This window comes from Pyxicephalus adspersus, chromosome 8, assembly GCF_032062135.1.
Source record: "Pyxicephalus adspersus chromosome 8, UCB_Pads_2.0, whole genome shotgun sequence".
Classification (NCBI taxonomy): Eukaryota; Metazoa; Chordata; class Amphibia; order Anura; family Pyxicephalidae; genus Pyxicephalus; species Pyxicephalus adspersus.
Window position 1 is genome coordinate 9,963,671 of NC_092865.1, and position 22,130 is coordinate 9,985,800.

Genomic DNA, 22,130 nt, shown 5'->3' on the forward strand with positions numbered 1-22,130 from the left:
GTGCTGTATAAAGCTGAACCTGAAAGTGTAAACACCCCTACATCCATATTCCACAGTGCAAGGAATCATGGAACATGGAGTTTTCCAATAGGCAGGAAACTGATGTTGCAGATGTTTTGCAGTTTTCTATTGTTTATTCAAAAATTCTGTACACCCTGACACAACAAAATCAGCATCTAGCCTCCAAAGGCTGAGTTTGGGCTTGCTATAGGTGAAGAGGGTGGCATTAGATTGGGGGATTGGGGGACTGACGTCTGGTAAGCACTGGTGCTGGACCAGGGTTTACGAGATATATGTACATCTGCAGATCTTGATGATTTTGAAGGTTGTGCCTTGAAATTGTGCCATTGATGGGATTATTCCAAAGCAGAAACTTGCAATTTCATTAATCTTTTTACAGGCAGGATAGATTTTACTTAATATAATGTTCTTTGTATTTATTTGTTTTATTTAATCATGAGGTGTATACTAATGCTTTTTTTTCACTGCCTGTAATTTCTTTCTGTTCTGCATGGGGCCAACAAGGAGATCATATCATGGCACAAATACATGGGTAAGCAGGAACGGCAAACACTTAGATCAGTTTGGGACTGGCAAAAAAAGAAAAGGTGCACATGAAAAGGACAATATACAAAGCCATTCAAAATCCCCAGTATACTGTTCAGCTATTCAGCATATATATATATATATATATATATATATATATATATATATATATATATATATATGGGGGAGCTGAGAAGTTCCTGGCTTTGCCCAGACAGAAGAGAGCCAGAGTTATGAAATACCACATTTATTCGACATATTCCCGCCTGAAACTGATGCACTTGGTACAGCATAGTTGCAGCTTTTCTAGGCTGTTCAAATAAAAGTCCATTGGTTGGGCTGCAAACCAGCTCTCAGCAGCATCTTTGACATCAAAAATGTCCTCAAAACGTTGCCCCTTCAGGTGTTTCTTCAAATTCGGGAACAAATAATAGTCCAAAGGTCAGGAGAAAAGGGGGGATGGTGGACCAATTGGAAACCCAGGGTGTTCAATTTTGCAGCCACAACGTTGGATGTGTTTGCAGGTGTATTGTCCTGCAAAAAAAGGATCCCTTTGGTCAACTTTCCACCATGTTTTGTCCTAATTGCCTCCTTTAGCTGGTCCGGGAGGTTAGCATAATACTGTCCGGTGATACTAGAGCCCTGAGATAGGTAGTCCACCAACAGAATACCGTCTTTGTCTTTCTGAGTTTGGAACTTCTTCGGCCGCGGGGACCCACTGTGGTGCCATTCCTTTGACTGTTCCTTGGTTTCAGGATCATAGATGTGGAGGCAGGTTTCATCCTCAGTCACTAACCTAGCCAAAAACTCCTGTGCAGCTTCAAAATGGGCCAAAACGCCTTTGGATGCTTCAACTCATTCCCTTTTCTGATCACTGTTCTAACATTTAGGCACCCACTTTGCTGAAAGCTTGTGCATGTCTAGGATAGCAAAACCCAACACGCTCCTGTGAGATGTCAATTATCTGGGCTATCTTTTTTGCGGATATTCGCTGGTCCTCAATAATCAGCTCATCGACAGCATCGCAGGTTGCGGGGTCAGTTGAGGTTGGAGGGCACCCACTGCGGGGCTCATCTTCAACGGTGAAATGCCCAGTCTTGAAACAGGATATCCAGGTTTTGACAGTGCTGTAGGAAGGACACTTCTCCCCCAGTGTTTGTGACATCTCAGTGTGAATGTCCTTTGCTGGCTTTCTCTGGAGAAACAAAAACTTCATGACGGCACGTAACTCCAACAACGCGAAACTTGCTTGTGCCTCTGCCATCATAGCTTCTCACTAAAAGAAAAAACAGTTTTAAGAATTGCAAAGACCTGATATTTGCACAGTTACATACTAAGATATTAGGCTGTCATATGCCCCCACACTAATTTTTCTATTTCATCTGGAAGGGGGCAAAAGCAGGAACTTCTTAGCACCCCCTTGTATATATCTTAGAATGTAATGCCTCTCATTCTATTACAAATGCAAATCTAGGATTTTTCATTTTCATGTTTTGTTCTGTTCCAAATTTACAATTGATTTAAATGTTTTAAATATACAAAACTATATACAGATGGATGGCATAATATATACAGATGGTGGGACCACACACACAGTATATATATATATATATATATATATATATATATATATATATATACACACACACACACACACACACACACACACACAAACACAGAATGTGTATGGTTACAGGAGACTCAGACCGTAGAGCACACATGTGCTGATGATGAATGTGGTGGAACAGAGGGCAGCAGATAATTGATGTGTGCACGGTGGTTGATTATACAGAAGAGGATGGATGAGCAGAGAATGTAGTGGCAGATGATGATAGATGTAGAAATGGTGACAGAGGTGGCATGGGGTGCTTTAGAAGAAAGGGCTCAACGCTTACTTGGAAAGGTAAGGTGAAAAGATTTGTAGAAATTTTCACATATTGGGAATGACTTCTGACTTTTGTTAGAATCATTATTTCTCTGCTACCAAAAAATCAATTTCTATTCATTTGTATTTCTCACTGTTCCTGTTCAAATCTGATTTTAGGTTTGTTTTCTGAATGGAAGCCATCACTTTGTCTTGTAACCTGTACATAATATTGGTATAAAGGAACTTGTGTGCTTTTCTACATGCTCTTCTCTGGATTCTGATTGGTGAGTCGTGTTTTACGTTTAACTCTAACTAAAATTTTTATCTATAGCCTTTATAGGCTTGTTGAACCTCTTATTTTTGGTGGGATTTTTTCCTCATCCTAGTTATACCACTTTTTAAAAGGTAGCTGGGTCAAGAAGTAAGGGAAATACTTTCTGTATCCCAGGAACCCAACCAACCTCTTAAAGGCTGTACGCCATCTTTGTTGTGGCTAGTACTTGTGTGGCCCTTTGACCCTAACTGTCTAGCTAGTAGTAGGTAGATACTGTAAGGACTCAAATGACAATGATTTTCCAAACATTATTTTCCAAACTGTCTCCTTAGTCTTCATCTATAGTCAATCCCCTGCTAAGCCTCAGAAGGCTAGTTGCCCATTCAAGCACTTGGTTCCCCCCAGTACTACAGTGTGCAAAGAATCACTTCTAAGGGGACAAGGATTGGCAAATGACTGGTTAGCCCACTTGGCAGATAGGTCTACAGTGACAACAAAGGCTATACTGTAAGTCCTAATCGTTAATGGTGACTAGTTCAGGAAACAAAGGGCAGGCAACCAGTTGAAGAGTCAGAGAAAGAAAGGTTCAGCAACTGTGTAGGGATTGCAGAGTGATTGCTATATTATTCAAGGGAGGTCGGTCATCTCCTATGCCTCCAAGCACCCAGTGCCCAGACATAGCAGGGAGAAGCTAGGAGAAGACAGCTACTTGCAGTAAGGTTGCCGAAATCAGGAGCATGCGAATCCCCTTTACTAGTGCAAGCTTGGCTGGGACCAGTGGGTAACATTCCGCCAATGGAGACTAAAGAGGGTAAGTAAACACGCTCTAAGAGGGAAGGTGGCAGAAGTTGTTGCTGAAGTTTCGATCATATCCATTCCCAGATTTCACCATGAGATTGTACAGAAGGGCAAGTACTGACAGTTAAATTCAACTAGACAAAAACAAGAAATTACAAGAACAAGTCCAGCTGAATGTGATTTATTACTAAATGTAATACTATGACCGGGATAATTGGGAATCTGGACAGACATATGTAACGCTCTAAGATTTGGAGACAAGTGATAGCAGTAATTTCTTCTAGCCTAGACTGTCTTCTGCATCATGTCCCCAGTCTCCTTCTACCTCTTTAGAATATTCTCTGCCCATCATTTCGATCACCATATCTACAATCTTCAAGAATCTCCTTGGCTATGGATATAATAGACATTGGGCCTGATTTAATAAAACCAAAACTGGAGATGATAGACTATCATGTAAGAACCTGGAAATGGATTCCTAATATCCTCAAAGAGGACACCAAAAGCAATGCAATCCCAAGGCTCGATTCCTTTTCTACTGTTTTCAACTTGTTTGTCTTCACTGATTACATTTTGCTTGATTTCCTAAGTCAGAGGTGAACAGGAAGAGGTGTGAAATTAAATTTAGCAAGGACATCCATAAAAATGAGATGAAGAACCTAACCTTTCCAATTATATCCAGATGGATCTAGACTATAAACCAAAGCATAGAAATAATATGGGCTATTCTGGGGCTTGTTAACATTAAAGATATATAAATAGATCAACACATGCTGAAAATAGAGTGCATGAGCTCATAAAATTAACAAATGTTTGGTTACATATATTATCATTATCACTTAAAGTTGGTATAAATGCAATGACTAAAATGTCATAAAACCTTAACATGTTAAAAAAATAAAAAAGTTAAATTTATATTCTGCAACTTACATAGATTAATTCCTGGTGATTCTGACATGGTGACCTTGTTGAAGCATCTACTTTTTCCAAATTTTGCTTCCTATTGGTCAACCTATTAAACAGACTTCCATTGGACATTGGAAGTCTTTTTAATAGGTCCGTCATGTACATTAGTAAATGGCTGGAACTCAGATTGCTAATGTTAATAGCAGGCATAGGAACCTTGCATGTTTTATATTTCAGCAATCAGCCAGTAGTCTGTGTCGCCATTGTTCCCATTGGTTTATAGTTGTTACTGATCCAACAACCACCATTCACAAAGCCTATGAAATTGTTAACAACAAGCTGGCTATGGAGGCATTGTGCATGAACGTCACCCAAAAATTCAGCAATCCTTTTTAGTATACAGTGCCTTAGCAAACTCAGGGGGCTTTTTATAAAGCAGTGAACCTCACATTCACCAAACATTCTCTGGTGAAGAACCAATACATGAACCTGGAAGGATTTATTGGAGCATGCATTTACTTGAGCTTTTCAGGTGAGTTTCAGCTTTGCATTTAGTATTTGTATACAGGTTTGATGTGTGCTTTCAATGCTGCTGTCCGGGGTCCTGAAATCTAGCTCCATTGCTTCTTCAGGGATTTAAAACACACAAAGGGAAGGTTTAATTTGCATCGGTTGACCCAGGCACTTATTGATGGTTTAATGGAAACAAGTGTAGCATTATACCCAGTACACATGCCCACACAGGAAGAGGTGTTTGTAGTCTAGATCAGTATAAAAATATGGTGACAATACTGCTGCTATATAGACACATTGCAATTAAATAACATCACTCTTCTTGAGTTCTCCGGCAGTTGAAAGTAGATGTGAAACCAAACTGAATGACATTTAGTTTGACAAAGCACCATGTATCCTGAATAACAGCAATTTTTCAAATAAAATTCTTGCTCTTTTAAGTTTAATTTTCTTCCTTTAATGCCTTTCCTGCAGCCACAAACTTTCTACAGACACCCAAGTAATATATGCATTGTATTCTCAGGTTGAGGAAATATATTCTATGGAGTAAAGTAACAAAAAGAGGTTTGGGTGGGTTTGGTACAAGTGACACCCATGGACTATACCAGATTGATTTGTTCTGAAACGGTCTTCATTGAAATCTCATGTTACAAGTGACCACAGTAAGAGTGAAATGGTCACCCTATGCCGGGAAAATGTTTGAATAGGGTGTTTTGTTTCATTATCACCAGGTATTATTTTTTTTACATTTTCCAAGGTAAAAATGACTTATTTTAGCATGTTAGAATGTCAACACTGCTCCTACATAGACACAGAACAGATCTCTTTAGGACCTGAAGTCCAAAACCGTGTGGTTCTGCCACAGCTACTTCTTAAGCAAACATCTGCCCAGGAGTGGCATATCACACCATAAGTCATTGCATTTGCATACCTTGCCCTTGCAAAGAGGTGGAAAAGCGACATGATGCATCCAGAAGCTGTACTCACCGCAACTACTTGCAAAACACATGCACAATATAGTTCTCAATGGCTCCTATTGGGTTAAATGAGAGTGGTTGGGGGTGCAGTGGAGTGCTGCAGCAACTGCAATTGGTCCTAATGGTGGGTAAATATTGTCACCTTCGGACAAGAATTGTTTTGCTGGCAGGATTACTAAGTGTTATTTCCTGGATCACCCATATCACTTATTTATGACATTTATTACAGAAAAAATAAAATCCCAGAAGCTCCCCAAACCTAAGAGCTGGCAAGCTGCAATATATATTCAATTTTAGTTCCTGGATTTAGATACATTTTATAGGTAGATGCACCACGCTGAGGATCTGTAGGTCTAAAACCCTCCAATATTCAGATTTGATATGCCCTAATCTTTTTCTTCTGCTGAATTGAGAACATAGGAGCCATTGGCATGAAAGGAGATTTTCATCTATTGGTAAAAGTTAAACTGCCATGGGCAGAGTCAGCAATTTTCATCTGTGTCTATTCATCGCACTGCTACGCTCCCAGTGTAAGAATGACATGGGGTGACAGTGGTGTGCGAGCGCTCATTTACATCTTACAATCTGATTTAGCGATGAGCGTGATTTTCTGACATTTTCCCAGAACAGACTCTTTGTAAGCAATAAAAAAAATCACTATGTTCTAAATCGGGAACATTGTGTAACTGTATCTCTGTGGCCTAAATAGAACTCATTGTATAGCCGCTAATTATAGTTGGGCTGCCAACATGTACCAAATAAAGTTAATTTAACCAACTTTCTTAAGAAAATTTCAGGAGAAGACATTATGGAAGCGTGAAATGAATGGAATCTGTTTAGAAAGAAAATATGGACAAAGCAACATTATAACTACAGTATAAATTCACATTTACAGCTTAAAAAAGAGAAAATGCATGAAATGTGCTGAGACATAGATGTATGCTAGATTTAAACTCAATTAAAAGTAATATCCAATATTTCTAAAGCTCCAATTTTTTTAAATACTTTGGTTTTGTGCCATAAAGGATGCCACAGGGGGCAACACTTTGGGGTTTATTTACTAAAGGAAGTTTAGTTGTTCACTTACCAAGGAGAGTTATCCTTTTGCAAAGGATTATGCACTTCAAAGAATATCTAATTGCAGAAATTAGGGAAATTAAGATTTTTCTTGCACTTCACTGAATGCTTGAGGTCAGCGGAGCTTCATCTTATCTACTAAGCTAACTGAAATATCCCATGCAAGGTGATCATTTATTCTGCTTTGGCCATGGTTTGTTAGTAGATTACCTGCTGTGTCTCCCCAATGATCTCCTGTATTGTGCTTTACTGTATGCATATTTAAAGCAGAACTAGCCCTCAACAACTTCACCCAGTCTTCCTCTGAGTTTTGGATCTTTGGCCATCTCGATTGGCAATGGTTAAAAGGTGTCACCGCTGTCAGCCTTTTAGAAAGGAGAGCTCTGTTTTAGGGAGTCTTTACGGTGATTAACGAGGAGATCATACACATAAGTATAGGTTAATAGGTAAAGGTCCCTTTTAGTTTATTTGCAGACAAGATAGTGGTAAATGTCCAATGACCTTGCAGATAAACAGAGGAAAATGTCCAATGACCAGGCAAATAACATTGCTGGTAAATGTCCAATGACTTTGCTGATAACAGTGGTGAAAATAGATTGCAGACAAACCTTGGAAGTCATACACGGATGATCAGATGGAGAGCGGAGGATGCATGAGTATCGAGGAGCAGGAACCAAGAATTAGGAGCAGGAACCAGGACCAGGAACCAAAGAGCAGGAACCAAGAGCAGTAACCAGGAATCAAGACCAGGAATCAAGAATCAGGAGCAGGAACCAGGAATCAGGAAACAGCAACCAGGAGTCAGGAAACAGCAACCAGGAGTCAGGAAACAGGAAGTTGTCACGATCAATCCGCCCTGGAAGGAAATCATGGAGCCTTCATATAGTGCTGTCCTAGTCTCTGATTGGAGCTTGCACTGGGCATGTGCAGAGTAAGAATACGCACTGAGCATGTGCGAAGTGCGGTGCAAACTGAGCATGTACAATAACGTTTATTTACACATAGGTTTGTGACAACCACTGAGAATTCTCATGGGAGTTCATTTTTTTAAATTTTTGATAGGCCCAGCAACAGATGTAAACATTCTAAAAAAATGACAAAATGGAGATATGGAGAACTGTGATAGCCCCCAATACCTAGCCAGTAAATCAACATATCCGTATGGAAGCGTGCCAATAATTTACATTGTAAAGGAGACAGAGAATAGTTAGGTAGGTTTGCTTGGCATATCTCTTTTGCATAAAATACCTGCCTGTTTGAACTTTTTTATGGTTACTTTCCATTTGGCTTGTAATATTTTTTTCTTATTCTGTATTAATGGTAGGATTATACACCACATCATGTTTAGTGGACCTACAAGTAGTGCACTACAACATTGCAGTGCATTGAAAGGATGCACTAAACTATACAAATGGCATAAAATAATGGCATCATAATGCACCAAAGTCAGTTTCATGCTTTGCACATGAGCAGTAAAGAAAAATGAATGAATTACCAAAAATTCAATTTATTGTATTTGAACTAAATTGCAGAAAGGGAAAAGTGATAGTTGAGCTACCCATGTTTTGGATGCTGTGTCACCCGGCACATACTAATTTCTCTTGGGACAGAATGAACTCCTGAGCACCTGCGGGCGAGGTACGTCATCCCTGCCCTTCCCAAAAAAATAGGTGGGTAATGTGGAATAGAAGTAGGGAGAATTTGGCAACACCTGTAACCGAATGGGAAATTTAAAAAGGGGTTTGTTCTGATTTCATACAGTATACCATGGTGCAAAAAATGCATTGCTTCCACAGACATGTTTTAGGGGTGATTGGACCCCTTAAATGTGTTCTGAACAGTACCAGTACCTGCCAACCATAAGCCTACCTTTCTGCTCTAGCAAGCTATATGCAAAACACTCTCAATGCTGTACTGGCACTTTGAATTTCACAAATATTATTGTACAATCAATATCATAATTATATTACAGAGAGAAGCAAATAACATCCACACTACATGATATGGCCTAATTGCATGTTAGACCGAGAAGAAAGTATGAGATGAGACATTCACTACACACATAGCTAAATTACACCTTATCCTTACAATATACACATAATAAGCCCTTATTAATACAAAAATGCTTTCCGGCATTTCCGAGAGGTCAAGTTAACTTCGTATTTATGCATTTACCGCTTCGTTCCACCAGGCTCAGGTTAATGACGCATTTTTCTTGGTAGACATTTGAAAAGAGCATTAATTACATGTACAGTACATTTCAGTTTATTAATAATTGCTCTTGGCCAGGAAGATGATGTGAATGAGTCTGCCTTCTAACAATTACATTTTTTTAAATAAATGCAAATTTTTTTTGCAGAAAAATAAAAGTTAAATCTGCATTTTGGATAAAAAGGGCATTAATAACAATTGCATTCATATGTTCCATGTTCTGTAGAAGAAATATTAAATGTTGATTCTTCAGGGTTAGTTCTTAACATGACAATTATATATATTTTTTTGACAAAAAATAAAAAAATTCTAATGCACTTTGCTAAGTGAGTCATAGTTTTTTTATTTCATCATTACCTCTGAGCTGCTGTCAAGTCTCACTAATTATCTCTGCGGTGACGAACGCTCCTCTCCCACTTCTGAGTGTCTGTACAGGCTGACCCGTAGAATCCAACTGCTTCAAGACAAGAAAATAATAGTTTATGGAGATGGAGCAAAATAAGAGGCCGTGGGCAACTTTTTTTTCTAATTAGTTGTGTTTTGTCTTGAGGGTGCTGAGATATCATCTTGATAAAAACTGAAAACAAAATTCTGCCAGTGACCTTGAAGACCCTTATGTGCGCGCCTGTTGAATGGCCATCTTCAGGCTTCAAATATGCAAACCAAGGCAACCTATCATTTAATTAGGGATCACCATGAAATTCAAAATATAAAACTGCATTTCAGGCAAGCAGCTAACTACAAAAATTATTATATAGGAGTTTCTTTACCTTTCAAACTTTTTTTTATTTTCACTATAGACAGTTGTGGGACTTTAATGCTACCAGTCTTATGCAACTATTAAAAAAAAACAAAAAACTTTTATTTACAAAGTTTGAAAGCAATAACATTTACATGCGACCACAATAATATTTCATCATTGTGCATGAATTCTTCAATCAATGTTACCCAACGCGTTTTGCTTAAATTGTTCCATCAGGAGGAACATTGCCAAAACAGTCATATACCCTTAATTGTCCAAATCTGGTCAATATTTTTCAGAGATCATCAGTGCCGCACATAAGGAGAGGTCTTAAGAGGCTGGAAACACAGATTTTACCAAAGAAAATGCTGCCACTATCACCCTGCTCTCACATGTTGCTTCCCATCCAGGCTTGCAGAGCTTTGACAATTATTGGCATAGGACTGTTTTGGCAATGGTTCTCCTAAAGAAGTGATTTCAGCAAAACGTGTTGAGGAACATCAATTGAACCAATATATATATATTAGGGGTTACAAAAATTACAAACATAAAAATCCAGTGGAAACTATGGTACTGAAAGTGAAGAGAATCATATCCAAAGGAATTTACAATTTGAATGTTGGGGAATGAAGAATACGATAGGAGAATCAGAACTGTACTTGTTCAGTAATGACTAAATAGGACAGACAGAAAGATTGGTAAGTAAGCCTAAAGGTGGATTCTAAGGGCTTATCCAAATGTATTTTAGGTAGAAAGAATCTAATAGGTGGAAGGTGGTAGTTCCAGAAAGTGGAAGCAGAAGTATTGGAGCTGGGAATGGGAATAGATTATGAATAGAAAGGAAGAACATCAGTAGGTCATTGGAGCTTGGAGGCATGAAGAGGCTGGATAGTCTTAGTATAATATATATAATATATATATATATATATATATATATATATATATAAATGGATTAATGCTTTTATATTTGCCTGGAATTTTTCATGAACCAATGCCCCTAAAGCGACCTGCCTCTAAGTTTTCTTGTCTACATGATAATTTCCATATACATATGTATTTGAGTTGTAATAGGTGCTAAAAACAGATACAATAACAGCACCAAGCTTATTTAAGTCTATACTGCGCTGTACTCTTTTGCAACAAGAGATAATGTGTTATCTTTATTTGTAAATCTTCAGCAAAATAATTGAACGAGAGAAAGGAGAGAAAATCCTCCTAATCTCAGCCAAGTTCGTCTTTCCAGAAGCATTGAAGCAAGCCCTTCCATTTTCGGAACAATGCATAGCAAGATAACTTGAAATTATGTTTTTGTTACAAATTATCCCTATAAAAATGTACTTCTGATCCGTTGCTTAAAAATGCACATAGCTGTCTATGGTAACTCTCCATTAAAAAATAAATCTGCAAATACACATTTAACTCTTCAAGAGCTTCACTGAGATATGAGTGATAGGTAGTGTTGCTGCTCAGATTCTTCAATCGACCCAAACATCCAGCATTTGCTTTGGTTCTAAGTTACCCATACGTGGACACTAACTGTTTTGAACTAACTTTGGGTATTTCTAACCACAGCCAATGTACAGAGCGTTTTTTCACTGGCACTAATAATGTTCGTAAATAATGGGCTGTTTGCAATGAAAACAGTGGCCCAAGATTTGGCACAAAAAAACTCATCTATTGGAAAAAGATTTTGAAATACAATATCTGCAGAGAATGATGTTCCAGGACTTATTCAGCAGCCAAATGTGTGACTACTGGCAAAGATTACAATTAATACTAATACTAGTGGATCAGATCTTTGAATTTTGAATTTTAGCTTAGACCAATAGACTAGGTATGAGCGAGAATGCCTCGGGAAGATCCAATGGGTTCCAAAATTTTGCAAAACCACCGAAAATCACTATAGGAGGATTATAATGGCTGCATTCATAAATACAGCCCTGGGAATCCTCCTTTCAGTGAGCAATCCCCAGGCACTACAGGTCAGAATGAGGGCAAGCGCTCATTCTGACCTGTAGTGCCCGGGGATCTCTCACTGAGAGGAGGATTCTCATGGCTCCATTGATAAATCCAGCCGCGATACTCCTCCTCTCAGAGTGAGTCATGCGGCTTGCGTTTATGAATGAACGCGGCCGTGGCAAAAATCAGAGGATAGAATAAACATACTAGAAAGCAGCATATTCCATATAGAACCATACATGCACAGTTACACACACAGTTGATCAAGAGGAAGGCAACAACCCCTTAGGGAGTTCTGTATAGATATGTATTTATACAGGGTGATATTATCTCTCCTTAAAAATGAAGTAAACTCAAACCTTGCCCAAAACAAAAAAAATACATGTACATTCAATCCTGCAGAGCAGTCAATCGATGCGGAGGTATCTTCTATCAGGTCCCGCATCATCCAGGCATCCATCTTCGGGCCGGCGTGCCACCATCTTCTCCTCTTCTTCCGGGATCTTCTTCCTACGTCACCTGACACAGGCGCAAGATCAGACGATGTAGATGGGGAAAAAAACTTGCCGATCTCACTGCCCTTTTGACGAAAGGGCTCCTTCTGCACATGCCGAAGATGCTCGGGGATGCGCAAAAGGAGCACCCAAGTGCCTCCCGAGATGTGTGATGTAGGAATTCCGGGAGGCTTTGCGCTCTTTTTCATTCTCGATGGAGAATTAGGCGATTGAAAATTAGGGGGCGGTGCTACACCCTTTTTTTTAAAGGGTTGTCTACCCTTTTATGAAAAGTGAAAATTCTGAGTTTAGGTAAGCTTTAAGTGTCTCTTCTCAGGGGATAATAGATTCAGTTCCGCTAATCTCTCCTCAAAACTGAGCTCCTCCTTTCCTTTTAATAATTTAGTTGCCCTTCTCTGCACTCCCTCCAATTCCACAGTATCCTTTTTGTGAGCTGGTGCCCAAAATTAGACTTCACATTCCAGATGAGCTCTGACTAATACTTTGTACAGGGGCATGAGTGTTCCGGCATAGTCATTGATTGGATTGCAGACCTTCAGGCCTCATTGGTGAAGACCTTGTGACAAAATCTACAGTAGAAAAATTCATATAAACAGCTTCTTGATGAAGTCTGGAGCACCAAACCCTTTAGTAAAGGTCTTGTCTAGGCACTGATACAGAAGAGCATCCAAGCTTATGCCACTGGAGTGCCAATCAGCCCACTAGTAGTCAGTTTGCTAACCTGCACCACCACACCTCTCGAAAACCCAACTAAAACCATCCAGCCCCCATCTGAAAAGTATTCTAAGAGCTGTCAGAATCCTGAGGATTGTTTTGAGAATAATACATTTTTACAGAATGATGAAGAATAAATTAAATTGTTTCCTGCTATATCTGCAAAATTTACAGAAATTTACAGAAAAGTGCAGATGAAAAAAAAAGAAAAAAAAGAAAGAACGTCCTTTTACTTGATGACAGCTCTTGATTCATATCACTAAAGGTTTTAATGAAGCTTGAAGAATTGTCATAGAACAGTGTTACTCCTTGTCCCATGCGTAAATTATAAATGCTAAGCCCTATTAAATTTACCTGCAGGCTGACTTTCCAGAAGCATGAAACAGCTTTTAACCTTTTTTTTTCAGTAGAAGCAAAATGTACAGCTTTCACAGACTCAACTTCTGTGTAGGACAATGAAAAAGTCTAAAAAGAACACATAATGCATTTTTTAATTCAGCTTATTATTTGTAAATCATCCTACCTTGCAAATGCAAAATGCATGGAGAGAGAAAAGGAGAGAGAGAGGAAAAAATACTGAAATGGTTTTCAATTTATGAAGTTTCAGTCACCTTTATAACAAATAAAAGCAATTATTAGCTAAGAATAAAATATATGGATTCATGTCAGTGGCGGCAATGAGACAGCCAAGTGTGCTGTGTATTATGTTATGTAAACACAAATAAAAAGTAGCAGAAATTGTAAAGGTGTTTCATTTTTAGATGCTGACTATAATGTAACATAATATTCAGGATGAAATGCAAGCTTGGTGAATATGAACAGTTCCAATACATGGATGATAATAAATCAGCTTTTTAAAAAAAATAAAGTGAAATCAAAGCTCAGTTCCAGCTTGGGCAAAAAAAAAAATACAAACGAAATGAAATCCCTAGCAGCGTTTAAAGTGGACCTATCACCACATGGTAGATAATTCTTTCATATACAAAATGTGGATTTTTAAAAAACTTTTTTTCAAAAAAAAGAGGGGAAGATAACTCTGGGCAGAAGGGGCTTTTCCTGCAATGTAAAAAAAGTGACAACCTTACACATGAGCTATATGAGATATGGTGATGTAAACAGAAGCAGGAAGAAGACAGAAGAAAATGGTGGCCCCTGCTGCTTACTCTGTGCTGGAACAAAGAAAGAATCCAAGATAGTACGGATTAGTGTACATATATCGACACCAGAGAACATAAAGGACATGCATGGCTGTCTCACAAATCTTACCCCCCCCCCCAGCATTCTAATTCTGTCCGTATTACCACGCAAAAAGCATTACACTTTTTTTGCATGGAAATTTATTTTACATTGTAGGCCTATAATTCTTAGGCATAAGTCACTGAAATATGTCCAATATTTGTTAAATTTAACAATAAATTTTAAGTAAAAAAACACAAAAATCTGTAAAAAAAATTAGTGGAAAATGTAATATATATAGTATAATTATATATATATATATATATAGTTGAATCTCCCGCCGCTCCTCCCACCCGCACCAACGTATACACTGACGTCACGGGGAAAACCTGGAGATAGCTGGCTGAAGATCGAAGAAAGAAGACATGTCCTGAGGAGCTGCGGGGACCAGCAGGATACCGGGGGACGACAACGGAACAACGGACCCCAGTCTTCCCGGGGTCGCTAAAAACTTAAACTTATAAAAACACTCGGGAGTACAGCTAGGGAGGTAAGGAAAAGATGATGAGATAAATATATCCTAAATACAAGCTTATGTCTCTTACCTTTAAAAGGTGGTTTTTACCTGTTCATAGGTGTCTCCACTATGGTGGAACATACAGAGCAGGGCAGGTGGCACTGGAAACCACAGAAGTACTCAGGTACAGTTGAGTATCATGAGGTTTAGTTCCACTTCAAGTATATGCTAATAATTAAATGTCCATAATCTGTCCACATGTCTACTGGTCTGGGTCTACCAATTAGCCTTCTCCTTGGAGATCTCTGGTTCCAAGATACATTAGGTGTCTACTCCATATAAAATCAATAAAGTCAGAATTAAGTAATGGAGGAGGTAGTATTTCATTTGCCAGTGTGGTAAATCCTGGGCTTCCTCCATGTTTTTTTTCACTAGGTTCATACAGTAAAGGTGTTAATTAGTTGTATTTTGTGAATTTAATCATCTTTCGTTGTAAAACACTTAGAAGTTCCTCTTTAAAACTGTGAACTTATTTCATTATAGTAAGAGACATTTCTCCTGCAGCCTTTTTTCTTTATAATGTGTGAATGTTCTGGCCTAACCCTTTGTGCTTCATAAATTGTATTTCTTATAGGGTTCCTTTTTGTCATCTCCCAGAGTGAGACTTTAAGAAAGCAATAATGGGATGTAAATCCCTTATATAACCCTCAAGGAAGGTCGAAGAGTTCCCAAATACAGACTGAGGTTTAAGTTATTGCAGAGACTGAGCTACATTTTAATATTGAATGGCTTCACCCATCTGATTTATTTCCCGTCAGATTATAGAAACACCTCAAATCTTCTCTTTCATACTTTAATATAAACTCACATAAATTATTACTTGTCGATTGGAGGAACTCAGTTCAGACACAATGGATAAAATGTCCCCATTCATTATGTTGCATGTATCCTTGGTAGTGGTGCAAATTTTGTAGGTGGAAAAAAGTTAATTTAATATACCCTTTTTATGTAACTAAAGAAACCTATAAGAGGAACCTACTGTCTGGAGGTGTGGTGTAAGGGTATGAGGGATAGGTGGAGGGATAGGGATCTGTTGTTCAGAAATGAATATTATTTGTTGGGATACATTAGAAGATATTTATTGTTGCCCTATTAAGGGGTTGTTGACAATCAAGTGGGGTCATCTGTAATTCTCCAGAAAACTTGGTTTAAAAGCTAAAACATACTCTTATATATATGCCTCCCCCAAGTCCTCCATTTTCCAACATTTACCCTAAAATAAATAAATCTCTTTGTTTTAATTACATCAATTATTTAGGATGCATAAGCATTAGTAGGCTTGGTATTTGGCTTTGGGTCTGTGCCAAAATAGATCCAAAATGAAAAATACGATTGGAATCAGGGCTAAGCCTTACGGTATACCTATCATAATGGGTATAGTGTACAGCCTGTCATTGGGACATGAGAATATTTCCCCCATTAACTTCCATGGTGTAAGGCCCTGGTTGAGCACCAGTGCTCGCCAGATGCTACTCCCCCAATTTAACTCTGCACTCTTCGCCTAAATTAAGCCTCTGCTAAGCCTCGGGAGGCTAGATGTACCATCCCACCACACTGGTCACCTCTTTGGACTTCTATGCGTAAAGGATGGTGTCCGGGGAAGGACTGACAGAGGACCAAGAGACCGAGGATAATGCAGTATCAAGATTCCAGCAGTGACAAGTCCAATATACTTAGCCAGAGGTCATTCACGGGTAATCAGTCCACCAGACAAGGTATCCAAGGATTAACCTCCTGGGCAGTTCATTTCTGTCCATATTTATATGTCCAAAAGCTTGTTTTTCATGAAAATTTATTTCGCAGTATATTATAATAGTATGAGTATAATAAAGTTTGAAACACAAAACCATGTCAAAATAAACAATAACACATTTTTTTAAATAAATATATATATATATATATATATATTTTATTTAAAAAATAAAAATAAATATTATACTATTATTTTATACTGTAAAATAAATTTCACAAATAGATTTGAAATTCCCGCCACACAAAAGCCGCATGCACCAACGTTTCCGGGAACTTCCCGTTGACTCATCAGATGCGGAGGACGCCGGCCGGAGGAAGCGAGGAGACGGGGATCGCAAAGAAGGATGACGGCGGATCAGGTAAGCCTCTTTTTAGTATTGTTTTACATTGTTCTCAGTACTCAGGGTTACCGTCTTCAGCATTTTTTTTTTTACCCCAAGTCACACTTGGGATTACTTGGGAGGTTAAGACAAAGCAGGGTAGGGGTCACAGGCAAAATGTTAGCCCAGGCAGCGTAGAAATGCAGGGTTGGAAAAAGGGAAGCTCAGCAACAGTAAATTCAATGAATAAAACAGCGGCATTAGGTCAGCCCAGCTTAACACCCCAACAGGCAACTGGTGATTGTAAACAGAATGTCAAAAGTCCTAAAGTCCTAGCAGCCGAACTGAAAGGGAAGAAGGAGATTCTGCTATTTCCTTGTTCTCCGTGCTGCTGGACAGAATTACCAGGGTGTGATAATGTGGTGGTGCACAGCATGGGATTGGCAGCCAGATAAGCATCTCTTAACACTTGGAATATGAATAAAGATACTGAATAAACACTATAACATTAGGGTCAATTCAGGCAAACACTCAGCGAACAAAACAAAAGCAAATTCGACCAACACTATATATTAGGTATTTATACTTTTCTAAGAAACACAGGCTGATCATGGCAGGTGGTGTCACGTTGACCCTCTATGATTGAAAAAAAATAAAACCTAATGAATGAAAGGGCCAGGAACAGTTAGGCTGGGAAGGAAAAGGCTAGATCATGTTGTATATCCCCCAGCCAGAAAATAAATCAGCCTCACAGTGTGCAATGAAATCAGAGTAAGCAATTTCAGTTCAGCAGAGGAGCCTGAACAACTATGCCCGGTGGAAGGTAAGACTGGATGCAAACTTTCAGGCTAAAAGTCAAACTGAATCCACATTATTATTATTGTTATGCTGTCAGGCTGCCCAGGAAGGCTATGCCAGATTTTCTGAAAATGTTTTAGTACTGCAGTCCATGTTAAACAGAGTACAGAGGCTTGGATATCCAATGGTCCAACAAGTCCCCTGCTCCAAATAGCAATCCCCAAACTTGATAGGCAACATTGTTTTGCTTAAAGCTACGTACACTGGTAAAAGGTGAAAATAACATCCCAAGTAGAGAAAGAGACAGCAAGGCATAACAACTATACAGCTTTGATAATCAGGAAGCAAAACCTGTAATAAGCAATAATGTACTACAGTATGTACAGAATATATACAAGGTCAGTCTAATAGATATTGAGACTGATATATTAACTCACTTTTATTTATTTGTATCACTATGCTGCTAATGCTGGCTCCTTCAATATTCTCTCCATTCACAATTAAGCACTGATGCTATCTTGTTTTGTACTGGTGGAAAGTATGGAGCAGATTAGTTTCTGTCACCTGTTTTAAGATATTTGATATTTATTTCTTTACTGCATCCATTGACTCAAAGCATGTTAATTTTTTTACCAGTTTCAATTTAGGGAAAAGGGAAAAGTCCCAAGGTGCCAAATCTGGTGAATATGGAGGATGTTTCTACCTAGTATTGTGTTTGTCGGTCACAGAAAGTGCTGTGTGAGAAGGATCATTTTCCTGATGAAGAATGAAACCATTTCCCACATTTCTGCCGTATTTTTCTAACTCTTTCTCTCAGCTTTGTCAGAACTTTCTTATAATAATGTTGGGTCACTATTGTGCCTTCTGGAACCCATTCTGCCAAAATGGCTCCTTCATGTCATAAAACACAATGAGCATGGCTTTTAAAGTGGACATTTTTGGTTCTTGGTGATGAAGGTGTTTCCAGTGACTGTGGTTTTGTTTCAGGATCATACTGGAAGATCCGGGCTTCGGCACCAAGTGATGACTTTATAAAAAAAGGTTCGGCTCCACCTCATTTTACTGCAGTGTCAGTGCAAATTTCTTTGTGGCACTCTTTTTGCTCTGGTGTGAAATTTTACTAAAAATATCAAATTGAACAACTTTTAAACTTCTCATGATTTTCCCACATGAGGGAAAACACAATGGCATTAAACGGTGACATTAAATGGTGGTTTAAACATTTATGACAAGTGCTCAAAATCATCTCACTGCTTTACCATAGAGAAAGAAACAAAGACTCCTTGTTTAATAGAGAGACCTCCTAAATATCCTAATTCCAGGTGAATATAAAAGACACAGCTTTGTATACAGCTTTGTATAGATGAATACATAAATGACATATTTATGTGATAAGGAGATAAGCTTATCTATCTGTTGCTTCTTTTTTTTAAGGTTCAATCAAAGGCTGGACAAGATCTTTAAGTTTTGTTGCAGAAGAATAATCTTGGGCCTCCTATCTTGCCAGGTGAGCTGTGCTTTATGGAAAAGCTGTATAAACCTCAGGATGAGTAAACAAAAATGCAAATAGTTTGCCAGGTAGAACAGCTATACGTATTTGATCTGTGTTTTCAGCTTTTTGTCTGGAGTTTAGCTTTAACACACACTGATAGCACATTTACATTGCTCTCATCACTCCTATATGCTTATCTATAAAAAAAAAAACTTTATTTTCTCTTTCATGGGGGCTTTAGGATAAACATGTGTTCTCTGCTTGACCAAGCTGCCTATTCATCGTAGGTATCAATCTTTAGCGTCGCCTGTAAATATACCAAAAAAAGAAAAAGATTTACGCTAAGCTCCACTTCTAGAACAGTCTTTGTGCCTAATCATTCTTCATTTCAAAGATCAGCTTGCGGTGTTTTTTGTAGTTTGCAGAAGGATTACCGAAACTTTATTTTAGCATTATCTCTAAGAAAACACGGAAAACACATTTTGGCTGTGTACTTTATTAGCCTGATTGGATGGATAGACACTGCTTTCACATTGTGCTTAAAGATCAGATGAGATCAAAGTGTTCCTGAGCTACAAACTAGTTGCGCATACTGAGAGGTGTTACTTTTTAATCATAAACATACAAGCCTAGAGATAACATTGCTGGTGGCTTCAATACAAATACCTTAACTGAGCTAGTGAATAGGAAAAAAAAAAATCAGCAATCCCAGCAGGGAAAACAAGGGGCAATGGCAATTCCTGAGCCAGTGTAAAGAAAATGCTGCTGAATAGAGTTATCTAATGAGTATCAGGCCTCTGGTGTATTGTAGGGAATGCTATTTCCCAACATAGACTAATCAAACTTGAAGCAAAACTGTCACTGCAAGAAATATAAATATATAGTTAGATAGAGACAGAGTTAAAAATATATAATGTTGGTGTTTGAATTCGAGTTGTCCCCATATTGGCCCCGAAAATGGTGGTTCGAATTCAGGCAGACCCGACCCGAAAAACACAGAATTTGATTTTGTGAATTCGTGTTTAAAAAAATGTTTTTTTAAAAAATAAAAGGCGAACTCCAGATAAACTCTCAATGGAGTTTGTCCATTTAGAGTTAATCTGAATTCAGTTCCCACAGTCACCGGTCTGTAATTATTATTGATAAGTACAGCCTGGAGAGCGTTGAAACTTGCTGATAGGAGACACATGAGTGCTTCCAGTCAGCTGTGACTGCAGATGAACTCTCAATGGAGTTTCTCGGTCTGTACTTATCAGCCCGGTGACCGTGGGAACTGAACTGCAGATGAACTCTCAATGGTGAAACTCCATTGAGAGTTCATCTGCAGTTCCACTGTGATCCCTGGGCACTAGAGGTTAATTAAGGAGGCATGCGAGTGCTTCCAATTAGCTGTGACTGCAGATGAACTGCTGTTCAGTATGTGTTCCTGGATAGAGAATCTCTATCCAAGAACACATACTACAGTTATGCTAGGGCTGCAAAAGCAATCAAGGGAGCTGTCAGCTCCGCTCCCCTGATTGCTTTTTCAGTTCTTCACAGTCCCGAAAAAAACCTGAATCCCCCCCCAGACTTTAATGGTGTTCAAATTCGGCGTTCGATCACCCGAAAAATATCGGGCTATTTAATCAAATAGCTGCCGAATCAAAAACTCAGCTGTTCAGCCAACACTAGAAATATATATTGAGCAATGCTAGCAGTTGGCCAGCAGAGCACCATAGAAGCCTATATAAGTGGTTCTTGTATGCCTATTTTAGAACTAATGGTCCAAAGAAAGCCCCTAAAACATCCTAGTTCATGCAACAAGTTGTTGAGTACCAACATAGCATTTTGGTATTTGTTGGGGACCTGGGTGTGTAAACACTTTTTCGCACAATCATAGGGCAGTAAGTGTACCTCTAAGTGTAGGTTTCCCTCTAAGAGTACAGAATAGGCCTGATAAATCACCAATGGTAATGCGGTCATGCTAACTTCATAGAGATTTAAAGTACTCTTATACTTGATTTTGGGGGTTTTTCCTACACATTGCTGACATTGGCTAGTATTTTAATTTATCTTGTTGCTGGGTATGCTTTTCTGATATCTGGACGGTCTTCAACCTTGCCTCGTTGTTGCCTACTCATTGCTACCATCTAGTTAGTCTTTTATACTTCTTACAAGTTTGCCTATTTATTGGTAACATCTTGCTAGTCTTTTAAACATGTCTTGAGGTTGCCAATTCATTGCTAGTCAAAGACCTTGGCATGCTGCTGATACCCATTGCTGACCTCTGGATTGCATTTGGCCTTGCCTTTCTTCCACCAACTCATTGCTGACCTTTTGGCTTTCCTTTGATCTGTTTGATCTCATCTTCATCTTAAGCTCAGAGATTCCCTTTTGATCTTTTATTGCTTACTCTGACTCTAAGCTTTCTTTATCTAGGTATTTCCTTTTAGGTTTGTGTGTTACTGTACTCTAGTTAATACCATCAAGGCTTTTCTGTCTCTGTCTTCCATCTTGAGCAGGGATTTTACTAGATGGGATGCCCAAAAACCATTCTCTTAAAATAATATGTAGTTATCTATACCTTCAAAGGTTCTATAAAAGAACACACAGTTATAGTGAATTTGTACTTTAAGGTATGGTAACGTAAGTTTTCTTTCTATGAGTACAGAATATATTTAATGCATCACCAATGGTTAATGTGGTAATGCTAAAGTCATGGAGACTTAAAGTATTTTTTACATGATTTTGGGATTGCTGCCTACTCATTGTTGACTTTGGCTAGTAATTGAATCTGTCTTGTTGCTGAGTACATATTTTTGATATCTGGATGATCTTCAATCCGGCCTTGTTACCTTCTCATTGTTACCTTCAGGTTAGTCTTCTAAATTGTCTTCAGGCTGCCTACTCATTGCTGACTATTGGCCAGTCACAGAC